Below are 18,533 nucleotides of genomic sequence, written 5' to 3'. Positions count from 1 at the left end.
AGAACATTAGTGAACTGGAAGATCAAACTAAACTTCAAAACGGAGCCCTCCACTGACATTGAGTCAGTTCCCAACTCACAGCGACCCTAGACAAGGCTGCTGAGGCTCCTTGACCGATGAAATGACTGAGATCATGGATGAAAATAAAACTAGCCCATGTCTTAGGAGCCCTCGTTGTGCAGTGTTTAAGCACTGGGCTGCTCACTATTGGTGGTGAGAACGTTTTGGCAGTCTGCGCTGACCTAACACTCACCTTGGTGACTGTGGCATCCTCCACTTCCTTCCTGGGCGATGAGAACCAACCAAAAATCCGTCATGTCTATCCTCAAGATTCGCGTCAGAGTGATGGTCGACTCCGTGGAAATCCCACTGAGGTCCATCTTTACACCGGCAAAGGCTCTTGAGAACTGCTGGGCCCAGTGATGCCTCCACTGGTATCTCACAGGCCCTGGAACTCCAGGACAGTGATCAGACCCAGTGTCGGGAAAGGGGTCTCAAAGACTATTGGGCACTTCAATCAAGCAATTGTGCCAAAAACCAAACGTGTGGAACCGGAAAAGATGGATAAGATGACGATCGAGATAGAGATAAGAATAAATCGAAATTTGGTGCAAATGCCGTTCTGGGCGTGTCCCTTTGCTGGTCCAAGGCTGGAGCTGTGGAGAAGGGACTCCCACTCCCACCCCACCCCCCACCCCGTACCTGGTCAATTCTAAAGTCATTCTGCCAGTTCCCGCTTTCCATGCGATCACAGTGGCAACAAATTCATGATCCTCCCCGTCTGAGGTGCCAACTCAAGAAACCAAGCTCATCTGGGCCGAGATATGTGTACCGCACCTTAAGAATGTCATAAAGAAAAGTGGGGTGAAGGCGGGCTTGTCCCCAACATCGTGGCGAATCCAAGAAGCCCTGGAGCCGCTTAGGAATGCTTTCGGGAAAGCCGGTCCCACTGACAAGGTGTGACTGGCGGGGACGTAGCTACCTGGGAGTTCTTCGGGTCTGGGAAGTACAATCGTACACTTCAAGTCTCCTGATGACTCCCGCAGGGGCAGGTACGCCTGCTGGCAGACCTGTACACGTCCTTCATCAAACACTATCCGGCAGTGTCTTTCAAAGGCCCCTTCTGCCAGGATGACTGGGACACTTGGATGAAGTTCACTGACTGTTCAGGGGTCCAGGTGGTAGGGATTGAGTTCCCAGCGATCAACCGAAAGCAAATAGCCAAACCCGTGAGCGGGAAGTCGTGCAACTGCGTCCTGCTCAAAGTAAACCCGAGCAGCTGGCCCAGTGCAATGGGTGCAGCGTCCTGGTGTCTCCTCTTTCTGGGGAGACCAAGGATTCTCGCATTGCTGACCTGGTGGGGACTCTGCACTGGACCGATCAAGACGGGGCGCAGTGTAGATCCGAGCGCCAGGCCAAGTACAACCAGATCCTCAGCCTTGAAGAGGAGCTGGGCAGCAAGAGTAAATTTGCTGGCCAAAAGTTCATAAACCCCTTCGCCAAATTAGCTGGGCAGGTGGGCCCCCAGTCTCCAAGGAGAGCCCTGCAGGGTCGTCCCTGATCTGTCGCTGTCCCTCGCTTCGTTAGAGCCACCGTGGCTGCCTAACCTGACCATCTGGAAACCCCAGCTTTGTGAGCCTGTGAGTGTCCCACCTCCTGTCCTCCCAAGAGCTTCCCACCAAGAGTGCCAGTGTGAACCGGAGGTGTCAACAGGCAGCATCCCCAGTGGTTTTGTTTGCAAAATAAAGAAACATCAGTGACCCCTAAAAAAAAATAAAAGCTTAATCTTGGAAACCCTGTGTAACAATTCTACACTGTCCAAAGGGTTACTATGAGTCAGAAACTACTCAACAGAAATAGATTTGTTTTGGGAATTTTAGCATATGTCTAATCAAACAATAATAGAAGAATGAGAGATCACAAAACTGCAATACACTGGGAGGGAAATGGGAATTACCTACAAATAAATAAACACTAGATCTTAATTTATTTCAACAGCACTTAAAAAAACGAAGAAAATGGAAGAATATATCTTAGTGAAAACAAAATTGGACGGGCTAAAATTGCTATTTAAAAATATTATTTTACTGTGTTTTCAGGGAAGGGTCACACAGCAGTTTAGGTTCTCATTCAACAATTTCTAATCAACTTGCTCAGTGACATTGGTTACATTCTTCCAATTTGTGAACATTCTCATTATTTCCATTCTGCTGTTTCCACTCACTCAGTTTCTCTGTCCCCTATATTTTCATCTTGTTTTAAAGTAATTGTTGGGCCTTTGATCGCATATTGGTGATTTTATTTTAAGGAGCACAGGGTATTCATAGGCAATATTATTTTGTAATCAATTTATTATTTAGCTACCAGGTAGCCTCAGGGGTTAGCATCCAATGATAAAAAACACACTGCAGTTGATTCTATGTCAACTTACAGTGATGCTATAGAACAGGACACAGCTGCTCCTGTGAGTTTCTGAGACTATGACTCTTTCAAGAGTAGAAAACCCCATCTTTCTTCCATGGAGCAGTTGGTGGTTTCAAACTATTGACCTTGTAGTTAGCAGCCCAACACTTAACCACTATAACACCAGGGCTCCTGTAGTTTCAACTGAGATATGAAAAATATATCAATGCAAATGTGTTAGAGTGTGATGGTAAGGTTTTATGTCAACTTGGCTGGGTCAGGATTCTCAATAGTTTGGCCTAGTAATTGCACATAATCTCATATACAATGCAATCAACTCCATGTGGAATCTGCTATGAACAACCAATCAGTTGAAATAAGATTAGGATGATTGCAACTCTCTTACCCAGATCATAGCCCTGATGCAATTGAAACCAATTTCCTTTAAGGTGTGAGCTAATTCCTAGCTATGTGGAACATTGTAGGGAAGCTAGTTTACTTCGTGCTGGCTCTGCATTCTGTATCTAGCTCATCAGCCTACAGTTCTTTGTATTTGAGCAAATGACCTGCCACATGACCCGTTGACCCTGGGAGTCATCATCAGTCTAGCATCTGACTGCTAACCTTTGATTCATTGTACTCTGTAGCCCCAAGTCTGGCCTGATAGGCTGACCTTAGATTCATCTATCTCTGTATCTATTCGTCCATGATCTCCCTACTTCTTCTTCCTACTTCCTGGTACCTCCGCCATCGTAGCTACATGAGTCGAGAGAAGCCTCCAGCTTAGTATTTGATTTGTGGGCTTGCACTGGACTTACCCACTTGTACAATGATATGAGTCATTTGCTGTATAGAGATGCATGGATCCATATAAATAGATTTCACTCATTTTGCTTCTCTAGAGAACCTGGCCTAACACACAGGGAGTGCTACCTTAGCTAGCTCAGTAGTTCTTGAAATTTGTTTTTGTTTAGGAATTTGGGGTTCTGTATCAAATTTTCCTCTCATTATATCAATGTCCCTGTATTGCAGCCCTGATTAGACTCGTCGGTAGTGGTAGTGGGGCACTCGGTTCCTCTGGTCTCGGCAGATAAGGCCATGTTTTATGAAGAGCAATTATCTCATAGACCAGTTTCTTCTCCGAGTCTTTGGTTATGTCACTTCCTTTGCTCTAGATGAGTAAAAATTGTGAAGAAAGTAACCGATGTCACTGAACAACTTGTATAGAAATTATTCATTAAAAACCTAAACTGTGTGCTCTGACCAGACCAGCTCCCTTCCCCTCTTCTTGAGCTGTAGCGTCAGTGCTGTCCTCTGAAGTGAATTCTTCTTGAGGGAGGGTGGTGCTGTACACTTAGTTGGTAATGGGGCCGGCCCCTCAGGCCTCTCTATCAGTTCCCTGCTTCATGTCAGTGTGTTGCATTCATGTCTTGGAGCTCCACGGTGAAGTCTGGTCCCTCTTTCCCTGTGGAGATACAATCAACGATGGAGGATAGGGAAACACAAGAGAGTGAAGCACATCCTGGCTCACCAAGCGCTGAGGACAATGTTCCTGCTCAGAAAAGCAATGCACAGAGATGACCACAGGCCCACCCCACCATGGGACACAGCACTCTTCATTGACCCATAGCACCATTGGGGGCAACATTAGAGACACACGGCAGGAATTATGCCCACCATGAGCTCACCACGCTGAAGCCAGCCTCTGGGGCATGCAGCAGAGCAGCGGGAGAAGCAGAGCAATGAAATTCCAAGGGATAGAGGCGGTGCCAAGGCATGGCCTGCCATCAGACTTGACTGAAAAGCACCCATGAAGGAAAACAAACAGACCCTGAACTATTCCTACGTTTATGTGTGTTTGCGTGTGTGTGTGTGTTGTTGTTGTTGTTTTGTAGCTATTGTTTTACTTTCTGTTGTTGCTTCGTGGTACTCAGTCATGTGATAGTACATAGCATATCTACCTGGAAGGGAGAGGCAGAATAAACAAGCCAGAAGAGGGAACAACGGGATGACTGTTCCAGGGGAACATGGGCATAGTGGAAGCGGGGGAAAGGAAGAGGGTGTTAACAAGCCCTGGGACAAGGGAATAACAAGTGATCCAAAATCAGTGTCAAGGAGGGTGTGGGAGGTCTGGTAGGGCTGGATCAAGGGCAATGTAACTGAGAGGAATTCGTAAAACCCAAATGAAGGCAGAACATGATAGTGGGATAAGAGGAAACTACAAAGAAATAGAGGAAAAAACTAGGAGGCAAAGGGTAGTCATAGAGATTTAAATACAGACATATAAAGATGTAAATATATTTATATATGATGAAGGGGAAATAGATCTATGTACATATATTTATAGGTTGAATAATAAGAAAACAGATGGACAGTGGGCCCATGCTCAAGTACTCCCTCAACACAAGAACACTTTGTTCTAATAATTCGGCAGTTTGAGATGCTCACCTGCCTGGCATGATAGCTGATGACAATGGGTGCACAAGCAAATGTGGTGAAGAAAGCTGATGGTGCCCAGCTACCAAAAGATATAGCACCTGAAGTCTTAAAGACCTGAAGATAAACAAGCAGACATCTGGCTGAGAGACAACAAAACCCACATGGAAGATGCACACCAGCCTATCCAGACTCGATCGATGAGGACAAAGTGGGTGCATAAGCAAAAGTGGTGAAGAAAGCTGATGGTGCCCGACTATCAAATGATATAGCATCTGGGGTCTTAAAGGCTTGAAGACAATCAGGCGTCCATCTAGCTAAGAAACAACAAAGCCCACACAGAAGAAGCACACCAGCATATCCCGACACGAATGCTGAAGACAAAGCAGGTGCATAGGCAAATGCGGTGAAGAAAGCTGATGGTGCCCAGCTGTCAAAATATATAGAATATGGGTCCCATAGGCTGGAAGATAAACAAGGGGCCATCTAACTGAGAAACAACAAAGCCTACATGGAAGAAGCACACCAGCCTGTGAGATAACACGGCATCGAAGGATCAGGTATCAGGCATCAAAGACCCCCCCAAAAAAAACCCCAACCATAGCATTGTGAATGAGAGGCAGGGCAGAGTGGGGACCCAGGGCCAATCTGGGGTAAATTGGACATCCCCTTGCAGAAGGGCTGTGGGGAGGTGACGAGCCAGTCAGAGAGCAGTGTAGCAATGATGAAATATACAATTTTCCTCTAGCTCTTAAATGCTTCCTTCTCCTGCCACCCCCACTATCATGATCCCAATTCTACCTTACATATCCGGCTAGACTGGAGGATGTACATTGGCACAGAAAAGAGCTGGAAATACACAGAATCCAGGACAGATGAACCCCTCAGGATCAGTGGTGAGAGTGGCGATATCGGGAGGGTGGAGGGAAGGTGAAGGAGAAAGGGAGAACAGATTACAAGGTCTGCATATAACCTCCTCCCTGGGGGACAGACAGCGGAGAAGTAGGTGAGGGAGACGTCGAATGGTGTACGATATAATAAAATAATAATTTATAAATTATCAAGGATTCAGGGGGAGGGGAAAGGGGGGAAAACTAGGAGCTGATACCAAGGGCTCAAGTAGAAAGCAGGTGTTTTGAGAATGATGATGGCAACAAATGTACGAATGTGCTGGACACAAATGATGTATGTACGGATTGTGAAAAGAGTTGTATGAGCCCCTAATAAAATGATTTTATAAAGAACCTAAACTGCTGTGTGAACCTTCACTAAAAACACAACAAAATAGTATTTGTATAAAAACTGCAAAACTTTCCAACCAAGAATTGACAACATCCTTATTATAGTTATATAATTAACAAATTAATGTAAAATTAATAGCTCTAGCAGAAAATAAAAATCAGTAGGGATATAGAATACTTAAAAGCACATAAATGCGCTTTATCTATATCCACATTTATGCATATTCAGCATATACATATTTTTATCTACATACATACAGATTTCTGTGCCTAAAAATTGGGGAAAATATTTCCAGGATCATAAGCACATACACACAAAAATACAAAGTAGGGCTAACAAATTTCAGAGAATTAGTATTAACTGAGCTAGAAATAACATAATAATTTTGAATTATCCTATGTGTAGATGTCCAAATTTTATAATGCATCTAAGTTATAAGTGATCCTAAGAAGAGATTATAATGGCTATTTAGATCTACTTAGAACTAAATAATAATAAACCATTACTTAACAAGATTTAGAGGAACAGCCAACGCAGCACCAAAGGGAAATTGATAGCATTGTTTATTTAAGAACAAAGATGGGTATTAATAAGTTTAGTATCTAACATCAAAAAGCTTTAAAAATATAAGAAGAAAATTAGCACAAATATATTAGAGGAAAATTGAAGGAGAGAAATTAATTAGAGCAAAGGTAAAATAGAGACTGAATAAAAAGTCAAAAGTTAATAGTTGTGTAGGTAAAATTGATGGGCTTTTGTGAAGTCTGATGAACTTCAAAAGAAACAATAAAAACAAACAAAATACAAAATAATCCTAAGTAGTAGTATCACTTGGTTATGTTATACAAATGAAATACAGTTTAAAATAAGAAAGGATGAAAAGTTGAATAAGTGATCAGATAAATACGCATAATACTAGAGATAGATAATTTATAAAAACTGATTCAAAATAAATTAGAAATCTAGATAAGTTCTTTTAAAAAATATTTTTCAACTTACAAATAAAAATCTTTCTCAATAAAACACCATGCTTAAATCATTTTATTGGGGGCTCTTACAACTCTTGTTACTAACCATACATCAATTGTATCTGACATATTAGTGCATATATCCCATCGTTCTTTTCTAGACATTTACTTTCCATTGAGCCTTTGAGATCAGCTCATCTTTTTTTCCCTACCCCCTCCCAACCCTCGTGACCCCTTGATAGATTATAATTATTTTATATATATTATTTTATATATTATTGTTAATTATTTTCAAATCTCACACCAACTGCTGTCTCCCTTCCTCTCTGGTTTCTGTTGTTCTTCTCCCTGGATGAGGGTGTGTGGTTATGTGCCTTTCATTGTGATTGGGGCTTCCCCTTTCCCCCTCTCCCTTCCTTTTTCCTATCCTTTCAGTATCTCTATTCCCATTCCCGTTCCTGGGCTCCATGTGTTGTGAGTTTTCTCTCATGCTCCCTTCTAGTGTAGATTGGGAAGTAGCACTGGGGTCATGACAGGGGTAGGGTAGGGTGAGGAGATCTCAAGAGATCAGAGATATTTTGCGTGACCCATTAGTGCACCCTGATTGACTCATTCCCTCCCTGCGACCCCTCTGTGGGGGGAAGTTCCATTTTCCATAGATAGGCTTTGGATCTCTGCTCCAACCCCCCTCCATTCTCACCAATGCACTTTTGTTTGTTTGTTTACTGTTTGTTGTGAATCTTCTGATGCCTGTTACCTGCTCTTGATGATACCTCATGCCATGCCTAAATGAACTTCAGGTGAATGCTACAAAATATACATAAACTGTTCCATAGAATTGGAAAAGTTAGAACCTTTATTCAACTTATTTTATATTTATAATCTTGATACCAAAGCCTGAAATTTTCTCTTTTAAAAAAAGGCTATACTCACTTATAAACTTTGAGGGAAAATATTCCTAAGCAAAATATCTTACCAAATATAGCAATGGAGTATTTTTCCTTTCTTTTTTTCTTTTTTTTGGTTTTTTAACTTTTTGTTGTGGTTTGGGTAACAATTTACAAAACAAATTGGTTTTTCATTCAACAATTCATAAACATTTTGATTCATGACATTGATTGAAATCCCCCTCAGTGTAACAGTACTCTCCTCACTTCTTCCCAGTGGTTAGCATTTGACTTCCTTTCTTATCCCTTTCTGCCTTCTAAGGCTTATCCCAAGGCAGATTCTGCCTTTTGATCTTGCATGGTTGATTGTTCTAAAGGAATTTGAACCACTCTGGTGTTATTGTTCACTTTATAGGCCTTTTCATTGTTTAACTAAAAGTTGAGCTGCGGGGGTGAGCTCAGTTTCAGACAAAAGGGTGACTAAGGACCATATGCTCAGGACTCCCACCAGTCGCTACTAGATCTAGTCTTTTTTGATTTTGAGTTTTGTTCCATATTTATGCAGGACCTCCTATTGTGAGCCCTTTCAAAGTGGTTGGCAGTGATAGCTGGGCATCATGTAGTTCTCTCAGGGTGAAGATTAATACGGCCCATTAGTCTTTTGGATTTATTGTTTCCTGGCATCTTTGAGTTTCTTCGTTCTTCTTTGCTCTGGATGGCCACTTAAACATTTTAAGACCTCCATTGCCACTCACCAATGTAGACTGTAGAGCGTGGTCTTTGTGGACTACACTATGCAGTTGAACTTGGTATCTGCTAAACCTATGGTTCTGAGCACTTAGGCCTGGTGACTCACTCCCTCAAGGGGTTTGGTTGTGGCTAAGAAATGCTCATGATTCGGGCCCTGTATGTCCCATTATATTCATGGATCTAGCTGCAGCACATACAAATCTATCAGCAGAAATTGCTTTGGGCAAACCTACATAAAAAAAAACTTCAAAATATTCTGGGGAAAATTCCATTATCATTTCATTTTTCCATCAATTTTTTAAACCATCTTTTATTTGTGAGTATAGTCCATTCATCTTAGCAGTAAGTCTTTTGAAAGTTAATATTTCATAATCAATTTGGGTTAATTCTGGAAATAATAAGTTGACCCAAAATTTAAAATCAAACAATATACTCTACCACATCAAATGTTTAAATGATAGAAGCCATGTGAACATTTTAGCAGATGCAGGAAAAGATTTCAACAAAATTCAAATACCTTCACAAACCTAAAAAAGTTAAGAGCATGTATCCCTAACCTAATGAAAAATTCTCAAAACCATACAGCAAGCATCACACTCAATAATTAAACTCTCATGACATTTTCTTTTAAATTAAGACTACTCAACTGTACTAACAGTCAAGGTAACAAAGGAAGAACAATATTAGTATAATGCCAATAATAAAATTGGTACTCTTAAACCATAATGAAATGTGGTCTTATCGTCTGACTGATAAATACAAACGATAGAGGCCATCTTCCCTCTACCCCTTTTGAGGCATTTGGAATGATTTTTCTTACCTCCTCTCCCCTTTGGCACCAGTCTCTGTTTTGCGGTGGGATAATTTAGTGATATATTTTTTAAGTTTTTATTTTGAATTTATGGTACTCAGATCCAGACAATTTATCCTTATAAATTCGTATTTCTTTTCTTTTCATGGTTGAACATTTTTTCTCATGTTCTCCCACCTTGAAATTTCCTTTCTGCTTCTTTATTTTTTATTTGGATGTTTTAAAAATATTTTCTTAGGTTGGGTATATAGGTGATATTTTCTATGAAGTCGTCTCTACAAAGAAACATCACTTTCCTAATAAATGAATGCTATCTTGAGGTTGAGTGTAGGATTCTTCTTTGGAAGTACTCAGGGGTCTATGTAAGTGTCCCCACTGACTTTTTACCACTAGTTATGAGACACATAACAAGTTAGATATGAATAGCCAAATAACTGTAAGAGTAGTTAGTCATAGGTTGATTTACTATGACACAAATAAAGCTTAAGTTTCAGATTTCTTATTTATATGCACGAAAAACATTGTCATCGGGTTGATTCTGACTCATGGTTCCCCTAGAGGATAGAATTGAACTATTCCAAAGAGTTCCTGAGACTATGTATGTTTTCAAAAGTAAGATGGTTCATCTTTCTCCCATCAGCTGGTGGGTTTGAACCATTGACCAACCTTTCAATTGGTAGCCAGCACTTAATCCATTGTACCATTAGAGTTTCTTTCTTACTTACATCACCACTAGCTATTACTGTTGAGTTGTTTCTAACACATAGTGATCTTACTTGGGATTCCTGAGACTACAAATCTTTATGAGCGTAGACAGCCTCATTTGTTTCCTATGGAGCAGCTGGTAGCTTTGAACTTCTGACCTGTGGTAAGCACCCAGACTTAACTCAGAGCCATAAGAACTGCTTTACTTACACCTACTCCTGTATTTCAGGGCTTCTTAAACCTTCTTCACTTGAGATTTTTTCCCTTTTATTCAGGAAATGTTTGTACAGGCCAGGGTATGTAGGTATGTAAAATAGGTATACAAATCAAACATTTACAGATAATAAATCATAGAGAAATTTATTTTAAAACAATTTGGTATACATATAATTTTGCCATTTATTAAAGACTAAAATTTGCATAGTAATGGGATCATTTATTCTTATGTAAAGAGCCCAATTTTGGCAGAGCATCAAGCATCTTCAACGTTTTTCAGAGTTGATCGACATTTTTATTTTATAATCATGAATGCTAAGAACACCACTTTGCATGAATAGAAGAAAAAAACTGGCATAAGTATGTTTAGGACCATTTCAGAAATTGTTAGAAATTTGGTCTTAATCTCAAGCCAAAATTCATTTAACAATATTTTAGGAAGCTTGAGTTTAAACCTGTGTTGATTGATAACTTGGTAAATTCTTCTTAAACTTTTGATTGCAGGTGACCGACAGTTTTTATTTCAGTTGAATGTGATTTTTGAATCCAATTTAGTGTTTTAGAGCCAAAATTTGAAGGGAAATATTTCTGAAATTGTATCTCCAGGCTCTTCAGATGATAATTTATACCTCTTGCCATTAAATCTTTGAGAAGGATGTTTTCAATGATAAAATAACCTGTAGCTGTAAACATTTCTAAAGTACCATTTTCCCACCCTATTCTTCCATGTTAACATTTTTAGTAAAACTTTATATTTAATCTTTTAACACAAATATGTTACACTTTTTTCTTTAAAATTACATTCTTTAATCATTGAGGGTTTTTAAAAATTATCCACATAATAACACAGTTTTGAAATCCATAACTCACTATGGAAAAAAAAACAAAATAAAATTACTGCTCAAAAAAGATAACAAACTCATATTTCAATTTCAACCTTCTGTTTAAATTTTGTCCTCTAGAGAGCCAGTCTACCTCTGCATGTAGTAATTTGTAATTGCACTCCATATCTTTGCAAAAGTTTGAAAAACAAACAACTTTTAAGGGCATGGCTTTTAAGGGAGTTAATGATTTTGATGGTATCACAAAGCACAACACTTTCTCTGGTGATAATTTTTTGGTGAGTGCCTTCCAATGGATCATGAGTGAGTAAAAGTGACTCATTACTACCAGCTTTAACTTTTGCTACAAATCCAGCATTCTCACCCATCATGGCCCCAACACCTGCCGCACAGTCTCCAATGCAGTTTTCCCATCGTAAAACTTCAGTTATGAAAAATTTATTGAGTTTAGGAAACATATCGTCCAAGTGAATCATATAGGTGTGATCTTAAAATATCTTTTAAATTTCATTTCATTGTGGTGAGTAAAACATTTGAGCTACAACATCAGTTCTTGAAAATATGTTCATACTTCCTTTGGAAATAGTGTGTGGGAAACCTTTGAAAATATCCTATTATCTCAAAAGAATATGTAAATAACATGTTTGTTGACTGTTAAATTAAAGATACATGTCTTCCCTTCTTGTGTGCCCTTCCAAAGGGCAATGAAGCAATACTTCATGTTTACTTCCTTCATACGCATATTTCACATAAAGTAACAACTGTGCCAGGTTAGAAATACCAGTTTTTCCAATCTAACTGAATCACAAACTTTGCTCTGCCATTAAGCATGGTAATTTCTGGAAATGGTCATTACTAAGTTCAGAAATTCTTTTAGAAACATAAATATTCAATAAAAGAATTTTATAAATTTCATCCTCATACTTTCCTCATGAACTACTTTTTGAATTATTTTTAATAGCAGTAGGAAACACATGATCATTCCTATAATATAAGGCTTTGGAAGGTTTGAGGTTAAATATGAACTTTCAGAAGATACAAGTAAATACTTTTCATTTACCAGTAACAGATTCCTCCAATCCTTGTTTTTCTTTAGTGTAAGATTTTTTAAAGCCATTCCAGATATTCCTTGCGTTAATTGCCGTGCACTGCACACTTGGTATTCAGACGATCGGTTCAGTTTGCTTGGTTCATGATGTCGACAGCCAAATCTTCAGCAAAAGATTTTTCCATGTTATCATCATTATTACAAGTAAGTCAATCCTGAAGAAATTTATTTGACATATATTTCTTGTCAATTTAAGTATATTACAACCTGGTGGCAAAAACTCTGCTACATTGTTATCAGTATTTTTACTTCTTCTGTCTAAATGTAGCCAATTATCCACAACCTAAAAATATTTTGTTCTAAAATATAAATAAATATCATTAGTAATTCCCCCAAATATTCTACATTTAGTTTGTGCGATTACATGTGTTTGTGTTTACTTTTGAAAGTTGATGTTTACACTTACATGCACATACAGCAGTGATGGTGGGGAGAAACTATTACAGAGCTTTGTCTTTGCTTACTGCAATTAAAGGCTCGGGTCTATAAAAGAATGAGATAACAGCAACTTTAAAAATCAAACATTCTAACACAATCCAATCCAAAGAGATACTAATTTGATATTGACATGCTGAGGAATGATGGCAGGCAAATCTTGTCTTTGTTTTACATCATTGAACTGTTACGTTTCTGTAAGAGCAGGAAACTTTGTGTGTGTGGTGGAAACCCGGCAATTCATAACATGCAATGGTCTAGTCTGAGTCGAGGCATTTCTGGCGGCGCTCGGTGGCATGGCATGCTATGAAGGCATGCACACTGCAAACTACATCTGTGGCACATTCAGAATCAAGCCTGCAGTGGATGAGGCACCAGAGGTAAGCGCTGCCAGGATTACCGGGATTCATTACACATTTGATTTTGAATGAATTTGGGGTTGTTGCACGTTCAGAAAACTTTCAATGTTGCCAGAATGTTGGCAACCCCTACATTCAGCTGGCATAGTCTTAAAGCAATAGGGTCACTGTGGTCCGCATTAACTCAGCAGCAGTAGGTTGGTTGCGGATGGATGGATAAGCACACGCAATTTAAAGGAATTTTCTAACGAATTCTGAAACGCAAAGGAATTTTCCAAAGAAGAGTCTACTTTGATCGAATCGAGTTTATTTCAGGAACACGTGTGGCATACAGGAGCGCTGGTGGCACAGGAGCTGCTAGGGGCATGGTCAGAAGTAGAACCCCATCAGGCACTCCATCAAAGAGACGGGTTTCTGCTCCCATAAAAGTCTATAGCCTTGAGCCCAAAGGGGCAGGTTGACTCTGTCCCCTAGAGTCCCTGGAGTCGTGTGAGTGCAGTGCTGTGCCCGGGGCTGTTCCTCATGGGAGCATCTGTTTGAAACCACCAGCCGCTCTGCAGCAAGCACGAGGGGCTTACTCCTGTAAGAGCCACAGTCGCAGAAACCCACAGCGCACTTCGACCTTGTCCTGTAGGACGGCCGTGAGTCAGAAGCAACTCGATGGCAGTGAGCGTGAAGTATAGAGTCCTTACAAGTCAAACTGACTCAATGACAGTGAGTCTTGCTTTTATGTAACATGCAATAAGTAACAAGGTAACTATCAAAATAGCCCATTACAATTGTATTGTACAGCTTTCTTTTAAAAAGCCAGACAAATAGTTTAGATTTTGAGTTAGACAGTCTTGGTTGCAACTACTCAACTGTCACTGTAATGTGAAAGTATCTGAGGTAGTTAGTTTATTGTGTCAACCTGGCCGATAAACACATGAGGGATTAATTGAAGGGTGAGGAGATAAATTGCTCGGCAAGCCTTCCCTTTTATGTCTCTTGCTCTTTGATCATCAGACCAGTGTGTAGGCGCCTTGCTTGTTCTGTGCCTCAATTTGCAAGCTACACCACCTGTGGGACACCTATTCTGTGGACCTTCTCACTGTAATTTGAGGTTCCTTCAAGATCTGCTTCTCCACAAGATTGGAATTTGCATCCCTTGAGCTGTAAATTTAGATGGCTGTGGGACCCTGTCATCTGGCTCACTGTTGGTGACCTGCCTCGCTGTTTGCTGCCTGTGCCGGGATAGCCTGAATTGCTCTACAGAGGACTACCCAGTGACCCTCGAGACTTGAAGGACTGCCAGCGTCTCACAACTGTCTCACGGGAGTGAGTTACACTGAGCCATTTGTACTGCTTTATAATTTAATTAACTTTATTTCTTATGTCATATATCTATCTGTGTGTATATATATATAAAATTATTAGGATTCTGGTTTTGTTTCTCTAGAGAACCCTGCCTAACACAGTATCCATATGCATTAGTAAATTATGTTCAGGGTTATGATTCAATAAAACTTTATTTATAAAAACAGACACCTGGCATTCTGACTTGCATTACCTCAATCAATTAATGGAGAAAATCGTGGCTATTGCAGTTGTCTTATCCTAGGTTGCTCCTGATCCGTTCCCTAAGATACGAATTCTAATTCAAGTCATTTGGTAAGAACACAAGCCAAGGAAAGACCGGGATAAAAAATGAGAGGTGTAGGAAAGAAATACAATGAAAGTACGCACGGTCAACAAATTACCAGTGTGCGCGCTGGGGCTCAGTCTCTCTGTGGAGCTCTGGGAGACACCAGCAAGCATGTTTTAGAGTTCTTTCTACCAAGAGGCAAATCAACTAAGATGTTACCCACCAACTCCCCATCTGCCGTTGGTTGAGAACTGCTTCCCCATCTGCCATTGGTTGAAAATGTTAATTCTCTAATGCATCACCTTCCTGTTCTCATGGCCAGGAAACAAAGTTCTCAAACAGTCACAGTTGTTCAGAGTTAATCGTCTTTGGCATGTAGAGGTAATCACTGAGATGTGAAAAGGTACGGATAGCATCTGCTATAAGAGATTCTGGAAAAGCAGATGGAAAAATTCAATAGTTGGGCATGATTTGAAAATTCTGCATAAAATAGAAGTAAAAGACAGAGGTGCATAAATGCAAACGTAAACCCAACTATACTGCAGGTTTGATTCTAGGCTACCATACAAAAACAGGCTGCACAATTGTCTTTGTTTCCCAGTTCATATAAAAGTTATGTTCGCACTACATTATAGAAGCTGTCCTACATGAAGAACACAGGGTTGAAGGAAGGCTTATCAACAGCTGTTTGTATGCAGTTGACACAACCTTGCTTGCTGATAGACAAGAAGCCATGAAACATTTGCTGATGAAAATCAGACAATACACTTTCACCTCAATGTAGAGAGAAAGAAAACTCTCAGAATGGGTCCAATAAAACCACATCATGCTACACGGAGAAAAAAATGAAGCCCACATTTTCATTTTATTAAAACCACCATCGGTGCTCATGGAGGCAAAGGTCAAGAAATCACATGCCAATCTCTACACAAGACTTCCTTAACGTATTAGAGAGTAAAGAAGTCACTTTGAAGCCACGTATAGTAGTTTCAATTTCCTCGCGTGCATGTGAAAGATAGGCAATGAGTAAGACAATCCCACGGAAGAATGGCTACATTTGAATTATGGGGTGGAGGAACAATGTGGAATACACAAACGACTGCCAGAAAAGCAAGCAAGTCTATCTTGGAAGCAGCACAACCACAATATTCCTTAGAAGAGAGTGGTGAGACTTTATCTCACATGTTTTGCGCATGTCCTCAGAAGGGACTAGCTCCTGATAAGTGGTGTTTGGTACAGTGGGGGGATCATCAAAAAAGAGAGAAAGAAACTCAGAGATCTGGATCGGCACAGTGGCCTCACACGCAGGACAGATTTGATGAGGATGGGGCAGGACCAGGCAGTCTTGCACTCTGTTGTCCACAGGGCTGCTGTGAGCTGGAGCGAACTTGACGGCACCTGCCCAGAAAAACATAGTCTATTAAGTGTGCAATAGCATTATGCAGAAGTTTGGAATATTTAGAGAATTACCAAACTATGACACGAAGTGAGCAGAAGCGATGGGGAAAGGGCCCTAATAGACTAGCTCCACACAAGGAGCCTCCAATGTGTGAAACCGTAATGTCTGCAAAGATCAATAAAGTGAAACACAATAAGACAAGGCATGCCTATATGGAAGACAGATTGATATATATAGTAAATAGTATATAAATATTGTAAATGACAAAATATCAAAGAACACTTAGACAAGAATTGATTTCACATGGGCCTTGGGAGAAAGATGGGGCTTTCTACTCCCATAAAGATTTACCGTCTCAGAAACTCACAAGGAGCAGTCCTACCCTGCCTTGTAAGTTCCCTATGGGTCAGCCTTGTCTCCATGGCAGTCAGTTGGTTTTTGTTTGGGGATCCCCCTTCTGCCAACTGAAAGGCCCCCCCAAGGGCCGGCTGGAGGGTCACACACTAGGGTTCTTCTTGAATCCAGGACAAAATGGGGAAAGCCTATGAAAAGAAACTTTTGGTGACAAAACTGAACTAGGAGAGCGACGAGCACAAGTGTCGGGTGGGCTACAAAGGGACAACGTACAGCGGATTCTGGTTGCTGTGCGCCACAGTCAACCGAGCCCTCGACGAAGGGAAAACAGATCTCTTTTTATAAACGGGCTCAGATCCTTGTGGCAGATACCTGGGGTGTGTTCGAAGGAAAAGGAGATGGCTGCTTTAAGGACATCTCCAGTATCACCATGTTTGCTGACTATAGAGTACCTCAGGTGCTTGCTCACCTTGGGGCCCTGAGATACTCCGATGAACTACTGAAGAAGCTTCTTAAAGGAGAAATGCTCTCATACGGGGATAAGCAAGAAGTTGAAATTCGAGGATGCTCAATTTGGTGTGTTGAACTGATCAGGGATTATTTTCTGGTGCTTATTGAAAAAAAAAGGTGCAAAAACTAGCGGAGAGATCAATTCTGTCCTTCTGGATTATTACTTATGGGACTATGCTCGTGATCACAGGGCTGACATGAAAGGAATTCCATTTCATCGCACACGTTGCAAATACTATTGACCTAAAGTATGAATTGATCAAAGAGATCTCCTCTTCCATTTCTCTGCCATAAAATAATTAATACGGCTTTGCTTTGATATTAGAAGATAATACAGATTACAGGTACAAGTCGATGGATGATCCAGCCCCACTTAATTATTTTTTTTGGTGACATGCCACAGTGTGTTCTGAACTTTATCCTTTGCTTATGTTGTTCTGACTGTATTTCCTCTTTATATGAGTGCAGAGTGATAAAATTATAAAGGAATTATGCTTTCACTTTTGAGATCTCAGATTTCTTAAAATTAACCAAGCCTTATAAAATCTGATGAAAACATCATGAGAATACTTTAGCCATTCAATTGGTATTTAAAGAGAGAGAGAGAGGGTAGGGTTGTGAATATTACAAACACCAATGTTCTTATAAAACCAACCTTGACAGTGTATTTTAAGGTTTTTTTTACTGGTAATTATTGTGAGTTTTGTATATGATGACTTTCAATTTTGGATATGGTTGCTGAAAATTTTTCTCAGAATATGTACATTAGATTTAAATAAAGATTATCTAAAAAAAAACTGAACTAGGAAAAAACTGACACCTGGTGTGAACCAAATGGAAGCAGAGTCGAAGGAGTGCCCAGCTAACGTGGTGCCGAGAGACCTGTGGGGCCAGTTTGTCTGAGAAGGCAGTAAATCATGTTCTGCATCTTCGGGGTTTCTGTTTCTAGCCTTAGGAAGGACACATGACCATGGAATTTCTGGGGTCGCTGGAGAATAACATTCTTGAAACTCTTTCTCTCTCGCTCTCTCCTCTCTCCTCCCTCCCACCCCCACATTGTGTTATTCACCTCGGCCCAGCTGGTCCCTTGTCGGCAGGCATTCTTTTTTTTTTTTTTTTTTAAACAATTTATTGGGGCTGATACAATTCTTTTCACAGTTCATACATATACATACATCAATTGTATAAAGCACATCTGTACAGTCTTTGGCCTAATCATTTTTTTCTCTTTTCTTCTTTTACATTTTATTAGGGACTCCAACAGCTCTTACCACAATCCATACATATACATACATCAATTGTATAAAGCACATCCATACATTCCCTGCCCCAATCATTCTCAAGGCATTTGCTCTCCACTTAAGCCCTTTGCAGAACCTCCATGGCTCCTTCCGGAGGGAAGCGCCTTCCCCACTATCTCTGAAAGCAGCCACGGTTGGTTTGACATGATCATGGCCAGCTGTCTTAAAGAAAAAAAGGAAGGG

The 18,533-nt window shown here is 40.3% G+C and overlaps 1 pseudogene; it reads left to right on the top strand.

Moving 5' to 3' along the window:
- The first annotated feature begins 315 nt into the window (after positions 1 to 315).
- LOC142455481 (queuosine 5'-phosphate N-glycosylase/hydrolase-like) lies at positions 316 to 17,736 on the top strand (annotated as a pseudogene).
- The last annotated feature ends 797 nt before the right edge of the window (positions 17,737 to 18,533 follow it).

The sequence above is a fragment of the Tenrec ecaudatus genome, chromosome 8 (genome assembly GCF_050624435.1).
Source record: "Tenrec ecaudatus isolate mTenEca1 chromosome 8, mTenEca1.hap1, whole genome shotgun sequence".
In the NCBI taxonomy this organism is placed as follows: Eukaryota; Metazoa; Chordata; class Mammalia; order Afrosoricida; family Tenrecidae; genus Tenrec; species Tenrec ecaudatus.
This window is presented reverse-complemented; position numbering and strand designations above follow the sequence as displayed.